At 38.7% G+C, this 17,114-nt stretch overlaps 29 non-coding genes across 29 annotated transcripts; 19 read left to right on the top strand and 10 right to left on the bottom strand.

Moving 5' to 3' along the window:
- Positions 1–388: 388 nt before the first annotated feature.
- On the bottom strand, positions 389–470 carry Trnas-aga (transfer RNA serine (anticodon AGA)). The gene has a single exon. It is a non-coding gene; the product is annotated as a tRNA-Ser (tRNA).
- A 155-nt stretch (positions 471–625) lies between these two features.
- Positions 626–698, top strand: Trnaf-gaa (transfer RNA phenylalanine (anticodon GAA)). The gene has a single exon. It is a non-coding gene; the product is annotated as a tRNA-Phe (tRNA).
- A 281-nt stretch (positions 699–979) lies between these two features.
- Trnas-aga (transfer RNA serine (anticodon AGA)) lies at positions 980–1,061 on the bottom strand. The gene has a single exon. It is a non-coding gene; the product is annotated as a tRNA-Ser (tRNA).
- Positions 1,062–1,231: 170 nt separating this feature from the next.
- Trnaf-gaa (transfer RNA phenylalanine (anticodon GAA)) lies at positions 1,232–1,304 on the top strand. The gene has a single exon. It is a non-coding gene; the product is annotated as a tRNA-Phe (tRNA).
- Positions 1,305–1,938: 634 nt separating this feature from the next.
- On the top strand, positions 1,939–2,011 carry Trnaf-gaa (transfer RNA phenylalanine (anticodon GAA)). Its single transcript has one exon. It is a non-coding gene; the product is annotated as a tRNA-Phe (tRNA).
- A 359-nt stretch (positions 2,012–2,370) lies between these two features.
- Positions 2,371–2,452, bottom strand: Trnas-aga (transfer RNA serine (anticodon AGA)). Its single transcript has one exon. It is a non-coding gene; the product is annotated as a tRNA-Ser (tRNA).
- A 169-nt stretch (positions 2,453–2,621) lies between these two features.
- On the top strand, positions 2,622–2,694 carry Trnaf-gaa (transfer RNA phenylalanine (anticodon GAA)). The gene has a single exon. It is a non-coding gene; the product is annotated as a tRNA-Phe (tRNA).
- Positions 2,695–3,329: 635 nt separating this feature from the next.
- Positions 3,330–3,402, top strand: Trnaf-gaa (transfer RNA phenylalanine (anticodon GAA)). The gene has a single exon. It is a non-coding gene; the product is annotated as a tRNA-Phe (tRNA).
- Positions 3,403–3,664: 262 nt separating this feature from the next.
- Trnas-aga (transfer RNA serine (anticodon AGA)) lies at positions 3,665–3,746 on the bottom strand. Its single transcript has one exon. It is a non-coding gene; the product is annotated as a tRNA-Ser (tRNA).
- Positions 3,747–3,914: 168 nt separating this feature from the next.
- Trnaf-gaa (transfer RNA phenylalanine (anticodon GAA)) lies at positions 3,915–3,987 on the top strand. The gene has a single exon. It is a non-coding gene; the product is annotated as a tRNA-Phe (tRNA).
- A 638-nt stretch (positions 3,988–4,625) lies between these two features.
- Trnaf-gaa (transfer RNA phenylalanine (anticodon GAA)) lies at positions 4,626–4,698 on the top strand. Its single transcript has one exon. It is a non-coding gene; the product is annotated as a tRNA-Phe (tRNA).
- Positions 4,699–9,599: 4,901 nt separating this feature from the next.
- On the bottom strand, positions 9,600–9,681 carry Trnas-aga (transfer RNA serine (anticodon AGA)). The gene has a single exon. It is a non-coding gene; the product is annotated as a tRNA-Ser (tRNA).
- A 168-nt stretch (positions 9,682–9,849) lies between these two features.
- On the top strand, positions 9,850–9,922 carry Trnaf-gaa (transfer RNA phenylalanine (anticodon GAA)). The gene has a single exon. It is a non-coding gene; the product is annotated as a tRNA-Phe (tRNA).
- Positions 9,923–10,560: 638 nt separating this feature from the next.
- On the top strand, positions 10,561–10,633 carry Trnaf-gaa (transfer RNA phenylalanine (anticodon GAA)). Its single transcript has one exon. It is a non-coding gene; the product is annotated as a tRNA-Phe (tRNA).
- Positions 10,634–10,895: 262 nt separating this feature from the next.
- Positions 10,896–10,977, bottom strand: Trnas-aga (transfer RNA serine (anticodon AGA)). Its single transcript has one exon. It is a non-coding gene; the product is annotated as a tRNA-Ser (tRNA).
- Positions 10,978–11,145: 168 nt separating this feature from the next.
- On the top strand, positions 11,146–11,218 carry Trnaf-gaa (transfer RNA phenylalanine (anticodon GAA)). The gene has a single exon. It is a non-coding gene; the product is annotated as a tRNA-Phe (tRNA).
- Positions 11,219–11,857: 639 nt separating this feature from the next.
- Positions 11,858–11,930, top strand: Trnaf-gaa (transfer RNA phenylalanine (anticodon GAA)). Its single transcript has one exon. It is a non-coding gene; the product is annotated as a tRNA-Phe (tRNA).
- Positions 11,931–12,320: 390 nt separating this feature from the next.
- Trnaf-gaa (transfer RNA phenylalanine (anticodon GAA)) lies at positions 12,321–12,393 on the top strand. Its single transcript has one exon. It is a non-coding gene; the product is annotated as a tRNA-Phe (tRNA).
- Positions 12,394–12,649: 256 nt separating this feature from the next.
- On the bottom strand, positions 12,650–12,731 carry Trnas-aga (transfer RNA serine (anticodon AGA)). The gene has a single exon. It is a non-coding gene; the product is annotated as a tRNA-Ser (tRNA).
- A 169-nt stretch (positions 12,732–12,900) lies between these two features.
- On the top strand, positions 12,901–12,973 carry Trnaf-gaa (transfer RNA phenylalanine (anticodon GAA)). Its single transcript has one exon. It is a non-coding gene; the product is annotated as a tRNA-Phe (tRNA).
- A 635-nt stretch (positions 12,974–13,608) lies between these two features.
- Positions 13,609–13,681, top strand: Trnaf-gaa (transfer RNA phenylalanine (anticodon GAA)). The gene has a single exon. It is a non-coding gene; the product is annotated as a tRNA-Phe (tRNA).
- Positions 13,682–13,948: 267 nt separating this feature from the next.
- Trnas-aga (transfer RNA serine (anticodon AGA)) lies at positions 13,949–14,030 on the bottom strand. Its single transcript has one exon. It is a non-coding gene; the product is annotated as a tRNA-Ser (tRNA).
- A 169-nt stretch (positions 14,031–14,199) lies between these two features.
- On the top strand, positions 14,200–14,272 carry Trnai-gau (transfer RNA isoleucine (anticodon GAU)). Its single transcript has one exon. It is a non-coding gene; the product is annotated as a tRNA-Ile (tRNA).
- Positions 14,273–14,765: 493 nt separating this feature from the next.
- On the top strand, positions 14,766–14,838 carry Trnaf-gaa (transfer RNA phenylalanine (anticodon GAA)). The gene has a single exon. It is a non-coding gene; the product is annotated as a tRNA-Phe (tRNA).
- A 636-nt stretch (positions 14,839–15,474) lies between these two features.
- Trnaf-gaa (transfer RNA phenylalanine (anticodon GAA)) lies at positions 15,475–15,547 on the top strand. The gene has a single exon. It is a non-coding gene; the product is annotated as a tRNA-Phe (tRNA).
- Positions 15,548–15,804: 257 nt separating this feature from the next.
- Trnas-aga (transfer RNA serine (anticodon AGA)) lies at positions 15,805–15,886 on the bottom strand. The gene has a single exon. It is a non-coding gene; the product is annotated as a tRNA-Ser (tRNA).
- Positions 15,887–16,419: 533 nt separating this feature from the next.
- On the top strand, positions 16,420–16,492 carry Trnaf-gaa (transfer RNA phenylalanine (anticodon GAA)). Its single transcript has one exon. It is a non-coding gene; the product is annotated as a tRNA-Phe (tRNA).
- Positions 16,493–16,751: 259 nt separating this feature from the next.
- Positions 16,752–16,833, bottom strand: Trnas-aga (transfer RNA serine (anticodon AGA)). Its single transcript has one exon. It is a non-coding gene; the product is annotated as a tRNA-Ser (tRNA).
- Positions 16,834–16,930: 97 nt separating this feature from the next.
- On the top strand, positions 16,931–17,003 carry Trnaf-gaa (transfer RNA phenylalanine (anticodon GAA)). The gene has a single exon. It is a non-coding gene; the product is annotated as a tRNA-Phe (tRNA).
- The last annotated feature ends 111 nt before the right edge of the window (positions 17,004–17,114 follow it).

Raw genomic sequence — 17,114 nt, 5'->3', positions numbered from 1 at the left:
TTTAAAATATAAAGACCACAGTGATTGTTCTTGTGCCTACTTGATGCAAATAGAAAAAAAAACTGAGAGAAAGTCCAATCAACGAACTTGCGTGATGTTAATCCAAATAAATTTGAATAACCGACCTTCTCCAAATAAATCCCTTGAACAGATCACAGAATTGATTGGGAAAATGTCAGGATGGAAAGTGAACCAAGTAAAGTGAATACCATGTAAACAAATGTATAAACAATTTCATCAAATAAGGGGAACGGCGTTGTCCACAGGATTCAAATCATTTCAGCAGATCACAGCATCAATTGGGGAAATATCATGATGAAAAACGAAACAAATCAAGTGAATATCATGTAAACAAATGTATAAACAATTTCGTCAAATAGGGGAACGGCGTTGTCCGCAGGATTCAAACCTGCGCGGGCAGAGCCCAACAGATTTCTAGTCTGTCGCCTTAACCACTCGGTCACGACAACTGCAGCACATTCTGATTGCCAATAGATTTTCACTTGGTTAATATTTTTATCTGAATACTTTAACAGGTCGATATACCGTTTTAACACAAAATATGGAATTTTGATTTTGCATCACATCAAAAATGACAAGAATTCAGCAACGGCTCCAAACGTCTGCCTCGATAGCTCAGTCGGGAGAGCGTCAGACTGAAGATCTGAAGGTCCCTGGTTCAATCCCGGGTCGAGGCATTATTTACTTTTAAACTCCAAAGAACCACAGTGATTGTTCTTGTGCCTACTTGAGGCAAATAAAAGATTGCGAGAAACTCCAAGCAACAAACTTGCGTGATGTTAATTAACCCTGCTAAAACGCTTAAACAATATAAATTTGACAAATCTACCATCTCCAAATATGTCCTTTGAACAGATCGCAACATTGATTGGTAAAACGCCAGGATGGCAAAGGAAGTATAGAAAGTCGATAGCATGTAAACAAATGTATATACAATTTCATCAAATTAGGAGAACGGCGTTGTCGGCAGGATTCGAACCCGCGCGGGCAGAGCCCAACAGATTTCTAGTCTGTCGCCTTAACCACTCGGCCACGACAACTGCTGCACATTCTGATTCAGATATTACTATAAAAAAACGTATAACGATGGCCAATCCGGGAAGATTTGTTTCCAAATACTTCAACTAGTTGATATACCGTGTTTTTATTACAACAATTTGGAAGTATCCCAGCAAAAATGACCTGAATCCAGCAACGACTACTAACGTCTGCCTCGATAGCTCAGTCGGGAGAGCGTCAGACTGAAGATCTGAAGGTTCCTGGTTCAATCCCGGGTCGAGGCATTATTTACTTTTAAAATATAAAGACCACAGTGATTGTTCTTGTGCCTACTTGAGGCAAATCGAAAAAAAACTGAGAGAAAGTCCAATCAACGAACTTGCGTGATGTTAATCCAAATAAATTTGAATAACCGACCTTCTCCAAATAAATTCCTTGAACAGATCACAGCATTGATTGGGAAAATGTCAGGATGGAAAGTGAACCAAGTAAAGTGAATACCATGTAAACAAATGTATAAACAATTTCGTCAAATAAGGGGAACGGCGTGGTCCGCAGGATTCAAATCATTTCAGCAGAACACAGCATTAATTGGGGAAATATCAGGATGAAAAACGAACCAAATAAAGTGAATATCATGTAAACAAATGTATAAACAATTTCGTCAAATAAGGGGAACGGCGTTGTCCGCAGGATTCAAACCTGCGCGGGTAGAGCCCAACAGGTTTCTAGTCTGTCGCCTTATCCACACGGTCACGACAACTGCAGCACATTCTGATTGCCAATAGATTGTCACTTGGTTAATATTTTTATCTGAATACTTTAACAGGTCGATATACCGTTTTAACACAAAATATGGAATTTTGAATTTGTATCACATCAAAAATGACAAGAATTCAGCAACGGTTCCAAACGTCTGCCACGATGGCTCAGTCGGGAGAGCGTCAGACTGAAGATCTGAAGGTTCCTGGTTCAATCCCGGGTCGAGGCATTATTTACTTTTAAACTCCAAAGAACCACAGTGATTGTTCTTGTGCCTACTTGAGGCAAAGAAAAGATTGAGAGAAACTCCAAGCAACAAACTTGCGTGATGTTAAACAGAATAAATTTGACAAATCTACCATCTCCAAATATGTCCTTTGAACAGATCGGAAAATTGATTGGTAAAACGTCAGGTTGGCAAAGGAAGTATAGAAAGTCGATAGCATGTAAACCAATGTATAATATATATACAATTTCATCAAATTAGGAGAACGGCGTTGTCGGCAAAGGAAGTATAGAAAGTCGATACCATGTAAACCAATGTATATATATATATATATATACAATTTCATCAAATTAGGAGAACGGCGTTGTCGGCAGGATTCGAACCTGCGCGGGCAGAGCCCAACAGATTTCTAGTCTGTCGCCTTAACCACTCGGCCACGACAACTGCGGCACATTCTGATTCAGATATTACTATAAAAAACGTATAACGATGGCCAATCCGAGAAGATTTGTTTCCAAATACTTCAACTAGTTGATATACCGTGTTTTTATTACAACAATATGGAAGTATCCCAGCAAAAATGACCTGAATCCAGCAACGACTACTAACGTCTGCCTCGATAGCTCAGTCGGGTGAGCGTCAGACTGAAGATCTGAAGGTCCCTGGTTCAATCCCTGGTTGAGGCAATATTTACCTTTAAACTATAAAGACCACAGTGATTGTTCTTGTGCCTACTTGAGGCAAATTAAAAAAAAAAACCGAGAGAAACTCCAATCAACGTACTTGCGTGATGTTAATCAAAATAAATTTGAATAATCGACCTTCTCCAAATAAATCCTTTGAACAGATCACAGCATTGCTTGGGAAAATGTCAAAATACAAAGCGAACCAAATAAAGTGGATACATGTAAACAAATGTATAAACAATTTCGACAAATAAGGGGAACGGCGTTGTCCGCAGGATTCAAATCATTTCAGCAGATCACAGCATTAATTGGGGAAACATCAGGTTGAAAAACGAACCAAATAAAGTGAATACCATGTAAACAAATGTATAAACAATTTCGTCAAATAAGGGGAACGGCGTTGTCCGCAGGATTCAAACCTGCGCGGGTAGAGCCCAACAGGTTTCTAGTCTGTCGCCTTAACCACCCGGTCACGACAATTGCAGCACATTCTGATTGCCAATAGATTGTCACTCGGTTAATATTTTTATCTGAATACTTTAACAGGTCGATATACCGTTTTAACACAAAATATGGAATTTTGATTTTGTATCACATCAAAAATGACAAGAATTCAGCAACGGCTCCAAACGTCTGCCTCGATAGCTCAGTCGGGAGAGCGTCAGACTGAAGATCTGAAGGTCCCTGGTTCAATCCCGGGTCGAGGCATTATTTACTTTTAAACTACAAAGAACCACAGTGATTGTTCTTGTGCCTACGTGCGGCAAATAAAAGATTGAGGAAACTCCAAGCAACAAACTTGCGTGATGTTAATCAAAATAAATTTGAAAAATCGACCTTCTCCAAATATGTCCTTTGAACAGATCGGAAAATTGATTGGCAAAACGTCAGAATGGCAAAGGAAGTATAGAAAGTTGATAGCATGTAAACCAATGTATATATATACAATTTCATCAAATTAGGAGAACGGCGTTGTCGGCAGGATTCGAACCTGCGCGGGCAGAGCCCAACAGATTTCTAGCCTGTCGCCTTAACCACTCGGCCACGATAACTGCGGCACATTCTGATTCAGATATTACTATAAAAAACGTATAACTATTGCAATACGAGAAGATTTGTTTCCAAATACTTCAACTAGTTGATATACCGTGTTTTTATTACAACAATATGGAAGTATCCCGGCAAAAATGACCTGAATCCAGCAACGACTACTAACGTCTGCCTCGATAGCTCAGTCGGGAGAGCGTCAGACTGAAGATCTGAAGGTCCCTGGTTCAATCCCGGGTCGAGGCATTATTTACTTTTAAACTATAAAGACCACAGTGATTGTTCTTGTGCCTACTTGAGGCAAATAAAAAATAAAAAAACTGAGAGAAAGTCCAATCAACGAACTTGCGTGATGTTAATCCAAATAAATTTGAATAACCGACCTTCTCCAAATAAATCCCTTGAACAGATCACAGCATTGATTGGGAAAATGTCAGGATGGAAAGTGAACCAAGTAAAGTGAATACCATGTAAACAAATGTATAAACAATTTCGTCAAATAAGGGGAACGGCGTTGTCCGCAGGATTCAAATCATTTCAGCAGATCACAGCATTAATTGGGGAAACATCAGGTTGAAAAACGAACCAAATAAAGTGAATACCATGTAAACAAATGTATAAACAATTTCGTCAAATAAGGGGAACGGCGTTGTCCGCAGGATTCAAACCTGCGCGGGTAGAGCCCAACAGGTTTCTAGTCTGTCGCCTTAACCACCCGGTCACGACAACTGCAGCACATTCTGATTGCCAATAGATTGTCACTCGGTTAATATTTTTATCTGAATACTTTAACAGGTCGATATACCGTTTTAACACTAATTATGGAATTTTGATTTTGTATCACATCAAAAATGACAAGAATTCAGCAACGGCTCCAAACGTCTGCCTCGATAGCTCAGTCGGGAGAGCGTCAGACTGAAGATCTGAAGGTCCCTGGTTCAATCCCGGGTCGAGGCATTATTTACTTTTAAACTACAAAGAACCACAGTGATTGTTCTTGTGCCTACGTGCGGCAAATAAAAGATTGAGGAAACTCCTGTTATGTTCTGCTACGTTGTGTACTTATATTATATCTGGCTACTTCTAATAGCACTGACAGACTGATTTACGATTCAGTATGTTGTATTGCAGAAACTTGTATTTGTTATTCAAAACATTACACACAGATTATATTGGATACAGAAGCACACACGACGCTAGCTGAACATAGAAAACTAATAGTCAACTCTAGGATGACCTTTGACCCTAACTGATAGTTGCCATACATTACATCCCTTATTCTTTCAGTAGAAACATATACACTTACACTGAAATAAAAAGAACACAACACAACGAAAACTTGCATGCACAATGCTATTAAAGATTAAGCCTATTTGGAGGATGTATAATCCGACCACGCCTAGTAACATAGTATCTGTTATCTCTCTGATTATTTCGCAATGTAGCATTGTGGTTATCTGTTGCTCTGTGCCTATTATTAGGAGGTGGGCTGTGGGTATTTTCATTATCAGAATCAACATGGGGATCATAATCAGAATCATAATGATGAGCATTTTTATTGGCAATGTTTGTAGATTTTCTAAGATGCTTTCTATTCCTTCTGTATTTTCTTCCATTCGATTGAACAATATATGATCTTGGGTTTTGATGATGATCAATTATAACAGCAGGTTTCCATTGTTTAGAACCAGGTAATGGTGACATCCTGACATCATCTCCCTTTTTGAGTTCATCATGCTCTATCATACCTGATTTGTCATAATAGTATTTTTGTTTGGCTTTCTCTAATGCCATTCTACGTTGTACTTCATTTCGATCAAAAAATGATGGAGCGAGCAAAGCAGTAGCTATGGGCAATGTATTTCTTGTGCGTCTACCCATCAGAAGTTGTGCAGGTGATAAACCAATTCCTTCCAGTGGAGTTGTTCTATAGTCAAGTAATGCAAGATGCTTGTCTTCACATTTTCTCCACAGATTTTTGACAGTTTGAATACATCGCTCTGCTTCTCCATTACTACTTTGAAAGTACGGGCTTGACATTTTATGTTCAATACCATATGCTTTACAAAACTTTCTGAATTCATCAGAATTATACTGACTTCCAGTATCAGAACGTATTAAGATTGGTATTCCATGTCTGCAAAATTGAGACTTCAGAGCATTTATTACAGATTTACTTGAAATATCACGAAGCTCGTCAACTTCAATGAATTTAGAATAATAATCAACTGTTATTATGTAATTTCTTGCCTCAAATTCAAACAAATCAGTTCCAATTTCTTGATATGGCAATGTAGGCGGAATTGATGGATTAAGTGGTTCTTTAGAAAGTGCTTTCTGATAAGTTGCACATTTTGAACAATTTTTTACTAACTGTTCTACATCAGAGTTCATTGATGGCCAAAAGAACACCTCACGAGCTCTTTGTTTACATTTAACAATGCCCAAGTGTGACTCATGAACAAGTTTGAGAACATATTGCTGCATACTGGGGGGAATGACAATTCTCATACCTTTGTAGATAATGCCATCTAAAACAGCAAGTTCACTGCGAGAATCCCAGAATGGACGAAGTGAAACATCCAATTCTTTTCTCGTGTCTGGCCATCCATTTTGTATGGTCAATTGCAGAAAGCTGAGCTCTTCCTTTGTCAACTTTTGTAATTCCAAGTACTTTTCTTTGGATACTGAAATAAAATCCATCATATTTATATATTCCAATCCATAAATTTCTGATGACTTATCCGTTAAGAAGGCTCTAGACAAAGTATCCGGTAAAATCATGTCTACGCCTCTTCGATACTTTATTTCCAGATCATACCATTGCAAATTCATGAACATTTTCTGTAACCTCATTGGTATTGACAACCAAGGTTTCTTTGCAATCATTTCGAGAGGTTTATGATCATTGTATACTGTGACTCTTTTTCCAAATATATAGCAATGAAATTTCTTACAAGCATGGACAATCGACAATAGCTCTTTTTCTATCTGAGCATATCGTTTTTCAGTATCAGTCATTGCTCTTGACGAGTAAGCAATTGGTCGTCCATCTTGCAACAGAACAGCACCTAGGCCATTTTGACTAGCATCACAATGAATTTCAACTGGTTTTGTGACGTCATAGTATTTCAGAACAGGCGGTTTACAACAAAGTTCTTTCAATTTACAGAATGCCTCTTTTTGTGCAGATTGCCAACTAAATTCAACCTTCTCTTTTAGCAGTTCTCTGAGTGGTGCATCAACTTCACTAAATTTTGGTATGAATTTTGACAAATAGTTCAGAAAAGACAGAAATCTTTTTACGTCAGACTTGTCTTTTGGTTCTGGCATGTTGCGTACAGCTTGAACTTTTGCAGGATCCGCTTTCAAACCTTCAGAAGTTAATAAATGACCAATGTATGGTACTTCATTTTTTCGAATCAAGCATTTTTTGAAATTCAGACTTAAATTATAGCTTGTTGCTTTTTGAATAACCTTTTTCAAGATCTCATCATGATGTTTAATATCCCGTCCAGTGACTAGAATATCGTCCATTATAGCAACAGCTCCAGGAATGTCTTCTAACATTCTATCCATAATTCGTTGATAAATTTCTGGACTACAAACTAAACCATATGGAAGACGTAACCAACGATATCTCCCAGCAATAGTATTGAATGTTGTTAAAAATGATGATGCTTCATCCAGCTTAATTTGCATGAATCCATTCTTTGCATCTAGTACAGAAAATACTTTAGCATCTGGTATATCAGAAACTACTTCTTCGATCGTTTTCATAGGATGATGCTCTCTTTTTATTACTTTATTAAGATCGGATGGATCAATACAAATGCGCAATTTATCTCTTCGAACAGACACTACCATTGAACTAACCCATTCTGTTGGCTGTTCAACTTTAGTAATGTGGCCATTTCTTTCCATTTCATTGAGCTTTTCAATTATCTTTGTTTTCAAAGCAACTGGTTGTCTTCTGGCTGCATGTATAACACCTTTAGCATTCGGAACAAGTTTGATAGTGTACTCTCCAGGCAGTGTACCACTAGTATTTGACATTTCAGGAAATTCTCTGAGTGTTTCATTTGTCAAATCAGATGTTATATCTAATGGCTGTAGTCTTGAGATCAAGTTCAGCTCTTCAGCAAGATCTCCTGATATAACATTTTCTTGTTTAAATTTCACAATTTCAAATGTAGCTTTAACATTTTTATTGTTGTGGTTGATATTGAAATCAACTGATGCTACTGGTTTAAAACAGTGATTTGTGTAACTTCGCAGCAATTTAGTAGACTTTTTCTGTATGCCTTTATCTGACATATTATTGTAATCTGACAGAGTTATTGTATTACAACCAGCTCCGGTATCAATTCTAAAATTCAGTGGACTTTTGTTTAAGAACAGTGTTACATACCATTTTCCATGGCTATGCTTTTTGTAATTCAATGCGTGTAAGTCAACAACTTGTGGTTCAGATTCCATTGAATTCATTGACGACATTTCATCATTATTTTCAGATGTTGCTTCAGATTCTGTTTTGACAGAATTTATATTCGTACGTCGACGACAGACTGCTTTCCAGTGATTAGGTTTTTTACAGTAAGAACATTGTGACCCAACTGCAGGACAATTACCTTTATACCGACTGTGTGAAATATCAGTTCCACAGCGAGAACATTTCTTGTCATATTTGCGGTCAAATGATGCATTTTTTGATTTTTGCTTCTTGTCCGAATAACTGAAATTTGATTGACGATAAGGATTTTGTGCAATTCTGGAGACTGAAGAATCCTCTTCATCTCGTACTATACGTATTTGCTTTTGTGCAAGTTCATACTGCTGACCAATTTCCAAAGCTTTAGCTAGTGTTAGATCTTCTCCTTTATCTAAAAGTCTTTCTTGCAGTTTTTTCTCATGCACACCATCAATAATACAGTCAATTAGAATATCATCTGAATCAGCATATTCACAATCCATTAGAATGATTTTCAAATCTTTAACAAAGTTGTCAAACGATTCTGATGAGCCCTGTTTACGTCGCATCAATTTATGTCGATTAATTCTTTTATTCTTTCTGGGTCTCACATATTTCTCAAATTTAGCCAAAACAGCAAAAGGATCTTTTTTCTCTTCTTCTTCCCAAGTCAGAGTTTTGTAGATTTCTCTTCCCTCATGCCCTATCCATGTTCCAAGCCATCCGGCTTTCTCAGCTGCAGGCAATTTGGCTAACGGTCCATCAAAAATAAACTGAACATGGGTTTTGAATCTGCAAAATTCTTGGTACAGATCATGACTATTCCAGTCAATCATTGGATGATCAAAGTTATTTGACATTGACATCTCGGATTCAGTTGCAGATAAACAGATTTGAGTTTCAATTCAGACTCGACGGTTTTTTCAGTTTAACAGATTTCAGACTTTATCCAGTCTTCTGACACCATGTTATGTTCTGCTACGTTGTGTACTTATATTATATCTGGCTACTTCTAATAGCACTGACAGACTGATTTACGATTCAGTATGTTGTATTGCAGAAACTTGTATTTGTTATTCAAAACATTACACACAGATTATATTGGATACAGAAGCACACACGACGCTAGCTGAACATAGAAAACTAATAGTCAACTCTAGGATGACCTTTGACCCTAACTGATAGTTGCCATACATTACAACTCCAAGCAACAAACTTGCGTGATGTTAATCAAAATAAATTTGAAAAATCGACCTTCTCCAAATATGTCCTTTGAACAGATCGGAAAATTGATTGGCAAAACGTCAGAATGGCAAAGGAAGTATAGAAAGTTGATAGCATGTAAACCAATGTATATATATACAATTTCATCAAATTAGGAGAACGGCGTTGTCGGCAGGATTCGAACCTGCGCGGGCAGAGCCCAACAGATTTCTAGCCTGTCGCCTTAACCACTCGGCCACGATAACTGCGGCACATTCTGATTCAGATATTACTATAAAAAACGTATAACTATTGCAATCCGAGAAGATTTGTTTCCAAATACTTCAACTAGTTGATATACCGTGTTTTTATTAAAACAATATGGAAGTATCCCGGCAAAAATGACCTGAATCCAGCAACGACTACTAACGTCTGCCTCGATAGCTCAGTCGGGAGAGCGTCAGACTGAAGATCTGAAGGTCCCTGGTTCAATCCCGGGTCGAGGCATTATTTACTTTTAAACTATAAAGACCACAGTGATTGTTCTTGTGCCTACTTGAGGCAAATAAAAATAAAAAAAACTGAGAGAAAGTCCAATCAACGAACTTGCGTGATGTTAATCCAAATAAATTTGAATAACCGACCTTCTCCAAATAAATCCCTTGAACAGATCACAGCATTGATTGGGAAAATGTCAGGATGGAAAGTGAACCAAGTAAAGTGAATACCATGTAAACAAATGTATAAACAATTTCGTCAAATAAGGGGAACGGCGTGGTCCGCAGGATTCAAATCATTTCAGCAGATCACAGCATTAATTGGGGAAACATCAGGTTGAAAAACGAACCAAATAAAGTGAATACCATGTAAACAAATGTATAAACAATTTCGTCAAATAAGGGGAACGGCGTTGTCCGCAGGATTCAAACCTGCGCGGGTAGAGCCCAACAGGTTTCTAGTCTGTCGCCTTAACCACCCGGTCACGACAACTGCAGCACATTCTGATTGCCAATAGATTGTCACTCGGTTAATATTTTTATCTGAATACTTTAACAGGTCGATATACCGTTTTAACACAAATTATGGAATTTTGATTTTGTATCACATCAAAAATGACAAGAATTCAGCAACGGCTCCAAACGTCTGCCTCGATAGCTCAGTCGGGAGAGCGTCAGACTGAAGATCTGAAGGTCCCTGGTTCAATCCCGGGTCGAGGCATTATTTACTTTTAAACTACAAAGAACCACAGTGATTGTTCTTGTGCCTACGTGCGGCAAATAAAAGATTGAGGAAACTCCAAGCAACAAACTTGCGTGATGTTAATCAAAATAAATTTGAGAAATCGACCTTCTCCAAATATGTCCTTTGAACAGATCGGAAAATTGATTGGCAAAACGTCAGAATGGCAAAGGAAGTATAGAAAGTTGATAGCATGTAAACCAATGTATATATATACAATTTCATCAAATTAGGAGAACGGCGTTGTCGGCAGGATTCGAACCTGCGCGGGCAGAGCCCAACAGATTTCTAGCCTGTCGCCTTAACCACTCGGCCACGATAACTGCGGCACATTCTGATTCAGATATTACTATAAAAAACGTATAACTATTGCAATCCGAGAAGATTTGTTTCCAAATACTTCAACTAGTTGATATACCGTGTTTTTATTACAACAATATGGAAGTATCCCGGCAAAAATGACCTGAATCCAGCAACGACTACTAACGTCTGCCTCGATAGCTCAGTCGGGAGAGCGTCAGACTGAAGATCTGAAGGTCCCTGGTTCAATCCCGGGTCGAGGCATTATTTACTTTTAAACTATAAAGACCACAGTGATTGTTCTTGTGCCTACTTGAGGCAAATAAAAAAAAAAAAAAACTGAGAGAAAGTCCAATCAACGAACTTGCGTGATGTTAATCCAAATAAATTTGAATAACCGACCTTCTCCAAATAAATCCCTTGAACAGATCACAGCATTGATTGGGAAAATGTCAGGATGGAAAGTGAACCAAGTAAAGTGAATACCATGTAAACAAATGTATAAACAATTTCGTCAAATAAGGGGAACGGCGTGGTCCGCAGGATTCAAATCATTTCAGCAGATCACAGCATTAATTGGGGAAATATCAGGATGAAAAACGAACCAAATAAAGTGAATATCATGTAAACAAATGTATAAACAATTTCGTCAAATAAGTGGAACGGCGTTGTCCGCAGGATTCAAACCTGCGCGGGTAGAGCCAAACAGGTTTCTAGTCTGTCGCCTTATCCACACGGTCACGACAACTGCAGCACATTCTGATTGCCAATAGATTGTCACTTGGTTAATATTTTTATCTGAATACTTTAACAGGTCGATATACCGTTTTAACACAAAATATGGAATTTTGATTTTGTATCACATCAAAAATGACACGAATTCAGCAACGGCTCCAAACGTCTGCCTCGATAGCTCAGTCGGGAGAGCGTCAGACTGAAGATCTGAAGGTCCCTGGTTCAATCCCGGGTCGAGGCATTATTTACTTTTAAACTCCAAAGAACCACAGTGATTGTTCTTGTGCCTACTTGAGGCAAATAAAAGATTGAGAGAAACTCCAAGCAACAAACTTGCGTGATGTTAAACAAAATAAATTTGACAAATCTACCATCTCCAAATATGTCCTTTGAACAGATCGCAACATTGATTGGTAAAACGCCAGGATGGCAAAGAAAGTATAGAAAGTCGATAGCATGTAAACCAATGTATTTATATATATAGAGCCCAAGCAGATTTCTAGTCTGTCGCCTTAACCACTCGGCCACGACAACTGCGGCACATTCTGATTCAGATATTACTATAAAAAACGTATAACGATGGCCAATCCGAGAAGATTTGACAAGAATTCAGCAACGGCTCCAAACGTCTGCCTCGATAGCTCAGTCGGGAGAGCGTCAGACTGAAGATCTGAAGGTCCCTGGTTCAATCACGGGTCGAGGCATTATTAACTTTTAAACTACAAAGAACCACAGTGATTGTTCTTCTGCCTACTTGCGGCAAATAAAAGATTGAGGAAACTCCAAGCAACAAACTTGCGTGATGTTAAACAAAATAAATTTGAAAAATCGACCTTCTCCAAATATGTCCTTTGAACAGATCGGAAAATTGATTGGTAAAACGTCAGGATGGCAAAGGAAGTATAGAAAGTCGATAGCATGTAAACCAATGTATACAATTTCATCAAATTAGGAGAACGGCGTTGTCGGCAGGATTCGAACCTGCTCGGGCAGAGCCCAACAGATTTCTAGTCTGTCGCCTTAACCACTCGGCCACGACAACTGCGGCACATTCTGATTCAGATATTACTATAAAAAACGTATAACGATGGCCAATCCGAGAAGATTTGTTTCCAAATACTTCAACTAGTTGATATACCGTGTTTTTATTACAATAATATGGAAGTATCCCAGCAAAAATGACATGAATCCAGCAACGAATACAAACGTCTGCCTCGATAGCTCGGTCGGGAGAGCGTCAGACTGAAGATCTGAAGGTCCCTGGTTCAATCCCGGGTCGAGGCATTATTTACTTTTAAACTATAAAGACCACAGTGATTGTTCTTGTGCCTACTTGAGGCAAATAGGAAAAAAAACTGAGAGAAAGTCCAATCAACGAACTTGCGTGATGTTAATCCAAATAAATTTGAATAACCGACCTTCTCCAAATAAATCCCTTGAACAGATCACAGCATTGATTGGGAAAATGTCAGGATGGAAAGTGAACCCGGTAAAGTGAATACCATGTAAACAAATGTATAAACAATTTCGTCAAATAAGGGGAACGGCGTTGTCCGCAGGATTCAAATCATTTCAGCAGATCACAGCATTAATTGGGGAAACATCAGGATAAAAAACGAACCAAATAATGTGAATATCATGTAAACAAATGTATAAACAATTTTGTCAAATAAGAGGAACGGCGTTGTCCGCAGGATTCAAACCTGCGCGGGTAGAGCCCAACAGGTTTCTAGTCTGTCGCCTTATCCACACGGTCACGACAACTGCAGCACATTCTGATTGCCAATAGATTGTCACTTGGTTAATATTTTCATCTGAATACTTTAACATGTCGATATACCGTTTTAACACAAAATATGGAATTTTGATTTTGTATCACATCAAAAATGACAAGAATTCAGCAACGGCTTCAAACGTCTGCCTCGATAGCTCAGTCGGGGGAGCGTCAGACTGAAGATCTGAAGGTCCCTGGTTCAATCCCGGGTCGAGGCATTATTTACTTTTAAACTCCAAAGAACCACAGTGATTGTTCTTGTGCCTACTTGAGGCAAATAAAAGATTGAGAGAAACTCCAAGCAACAAACTTGCGTGATGTTAATTAAACAAAATAAATTTGACAAATCTACCATCTCCAAATATGTCCTTTGAACAGATCGCAACATTGATTGGTAAAACGCCCGGATGGCAAAGGAAGTATAGAAAGTCGATAGCATGTAAACCAATGTATATATATACAATTTCATCAAATTAGGAGAACGGCGTTGTCGGCAGGATTCGAACTTGCGCGGGCAGAGCCGAACAGATTTCTAGTCTGTCGCCTTAACCACTCGGCCACGACAACTGCGGCACATTCTGATTCAGATATTACTATAAAAAACGTATAACGATGGCCAATCCGAGAAGATTTGTTTCCAAATACTTCAACTAGTTGATATACCGTGTTTTTATTACAATAATATGGAAGTATCCCAGCAAAAATGACCTGAATCCAGCAACGAATACTAACGTCTGCCTCGATAGCTCAGTCGGGAGAGCGTCAGACCGATGATCTGAAGGTCCCTGGTTCAATCCCGGGTCGAGGCATTATTTACTTTTAAACTACAAAGAACCACAGTGATTGTTCTTGTGCTTACTTGCGGCAAATAAAAGATTGAGGAAACTCCAAGCAACAAACTTGCGTGATGTTAAACAAAATAAATTTGAAAAATCGACCTTCTCCAAATATGTCCTTTGAACAGATCGGAAAATTGATTGGTAAAACGTCAAGATGGCAAAGGAAGTATAGAAAGTCGATAGCATGTAAACCAATGTATACAATTTCATCAAATTAGGAGAACGGCGTTGTCGGCAGGATTCGAACCTGCGCGGGTAGAGCCCAACAGGTTTCTAGTCTGTCGCCTTATCCACACGGTCACGACAACTGCAGCACATTCTGATTGCCAATAGATTGTCACTTGGTTAATATTTTCATCTGAATACTTTAACAGGTCGATATACCGTTTTAACACAAAATATGGAATTTTGATTTTGTATCACATCAAAAATGACCTGAATCCAGCAACGAATACTGACGTCTGCCTCGATAGCTCAGTCAGGAGAGCGTCAGACTGAAGATCTGAAGGTCCCTGGTTCAATCCCGGGTCGAGGCATTATTTACTTTTAAACTATAAAGACCACAGTGATTGTTCTTGTGCCTACTTGAGGCAAATAGAAAAAAAAAACTGAGAGAAAGTCCAATCAACGAACTTGCGTGTTGTTAATCCAAATAAATTTGAATAACCGACCTTCTCCAAATAAATCCCTTGAACAGATCACAGCATTGATTGGGAAAATGTCAGGATGGAAAGTGAACCAGGTAAAGTGAATACCATGTAAACAAATGTATAAACAATTTCGTCAAATAAGGGGAACGGCGTTGTCCGCAGGATTCAAATCATTTCAGCAGATCACAGCATTAATTGGGGAAATATCAGGATGAAAAACGAACCAAATAAAGTGAATATCATGTAAACAAATGTATAAACAATTTCGTCAAATAAGGGGAACGGCGTTGTCCGCAGGATTCAAACCTGCGCGGGTAGAGCCCAGCAGGTTTCTAGTCTGTCGCCTTATCCACACGGTCACGACAACTGCAGCACATTCTGATTGTCAATAGATTGTCACTTGGTTAATATTTTTATCTGAATACTTTAACAGGTCGATATACCGTTTTAACACAAAATATGGAATTTTGATTTTGTATCACATCAAAAATGACACGCATTCAGCAACGGCTCCAAACGTCTGCCTCGATAGCTCAGTCGGGAGAGCGTCAGACTGAAGATCTGAAGGTCCCTGGTTCAATCCCGGGTCGAGGCATTATTTACTTCTAAACTCCAAAGAACCACAGTGATTGTTCTTGTGCCTACTTGAGGCAAATAAAAGATTGAGAGAAACTCCAAGCAACAAACTTGCGTGATGTTAAACAAAATAAATTTGACAAATCTACCATCTCCAAATATGTCCTTTGAACAGATCGGAAAATTGATTGGTAAAACGTCAGGATGGCAAAGGAAGTATAGAAAGTCGATAGCATGTAAACCAATGTATACAATTTCATCAAATTAGGAGAACGGCGTTGTCGGCAGGATTCGAACCTGCGCGGGCAGAGCCCAACAGATTTCTAGTCTGTCGCCTTAACAACTCGGCCACGACAACTGCGGCACATTCTGATTCAGATATTACTATAAAAAACGTATAACGATGGCCAATCCGAGAAGATTTGTTTCCAAATACTTCAACTAGTTGATATACCGTGTTTTTATTACAATAATATGGAAGTATCCCAGCAAAAATGACCTGAATCCAGCAACGAATACTAACGTCCGCAGGATTCAAATCATTTCAGCAGATCACAGCATTAATTGGGGAAATATCAGGATGAAAAACGAACCAAATAAAGTGAATATCATGTAAACAAATGTATAAACAATTTCGTCAAATAAGGGGAACGGCGTTGTCCGCAGGATTCAAACCTGCGCGGGTAGAGCCCAGCAGGTTTCTAGTCTGTCGCCTTATCCACACGGTCACGACAACTGCAGCACATTCTGATTGCCAATAGATTGTCACTTGGTTAAAATTTTTATCTGAATACTTTAACAGGTCGATATACCGTTTTAACACAAAATATGGAATTTTGATTTTGTATCACATCAAAAATGACACGAATTCAGCAACGGCTCCAAACGTCTGCCTCGATAGCTCAGTCGGGAGAGCGTCAGACTGAAGATCTGAAGGTCCCTGGTTCAATCCCGGGTCGAGGCATTATTTACTTTTAAACTCCAAAGAACCACAGTGATTGTTCTTGTGCCTACTTGAGGCAAATAAAAGATTGAGAGAAACTCCAAGCAACAAACTTGCGTGATGTTAAACAAAATAAATTTGACAAATCTACCATCTCCAAATATGTCCTTTGAACAGATCGCAACATTGATTGGTAAAACGCCAGGATGGCAAAGAAAGTGTAGAAAGTCGATAGCATGTAAACCAATGTATATACATTTTCATCAAATTGGGAGGACGGCGTTGTCGGCAGAATTCGAACCTGCGCGGGCAGAGCCCAACAGATTTCTAGTCTGTCGCCTTAACCACTCGGCCACGACAACTGCGGCACATTCTGATTCAGATATTACTATAAAAAACGTATAACGATGGCCAATCTGAGAAGATTTGACAAGAATTCAGCAACGGCTCCAAACGTCTGCCTCGATAGCTCAGTCGGGAGAGCGTCAGACTGAAGATCTGAAGGTCCCTGGTTCAATCCCGGGTCGAGGCATTATTTACTTTTAAACTACAAAGAACCACAGTGATTGTTCTTGTGCCTACTTGCGGCAAATAAAAGATTGAGGAAACTCCAAGCAACAAACTTGCGTGATGTTAAACAAAA

This window comes from Styela clava, chromosome 2 (genome assembly GCF_964204865.1).
Source record: "Styela clava chromosome 2, kaStyClav1.hap1.2, whole genome shotgun sequence".
Classification (NCBI taxonomy): Eukaryota; Metazoa; Chordata; class Ascidiacea; order Stolidobranchia; family Styelidae; genus Styela; species Styela clava.
This window is presented reverse-complemented; position numbering and strand designations above follow the sequence as displayed.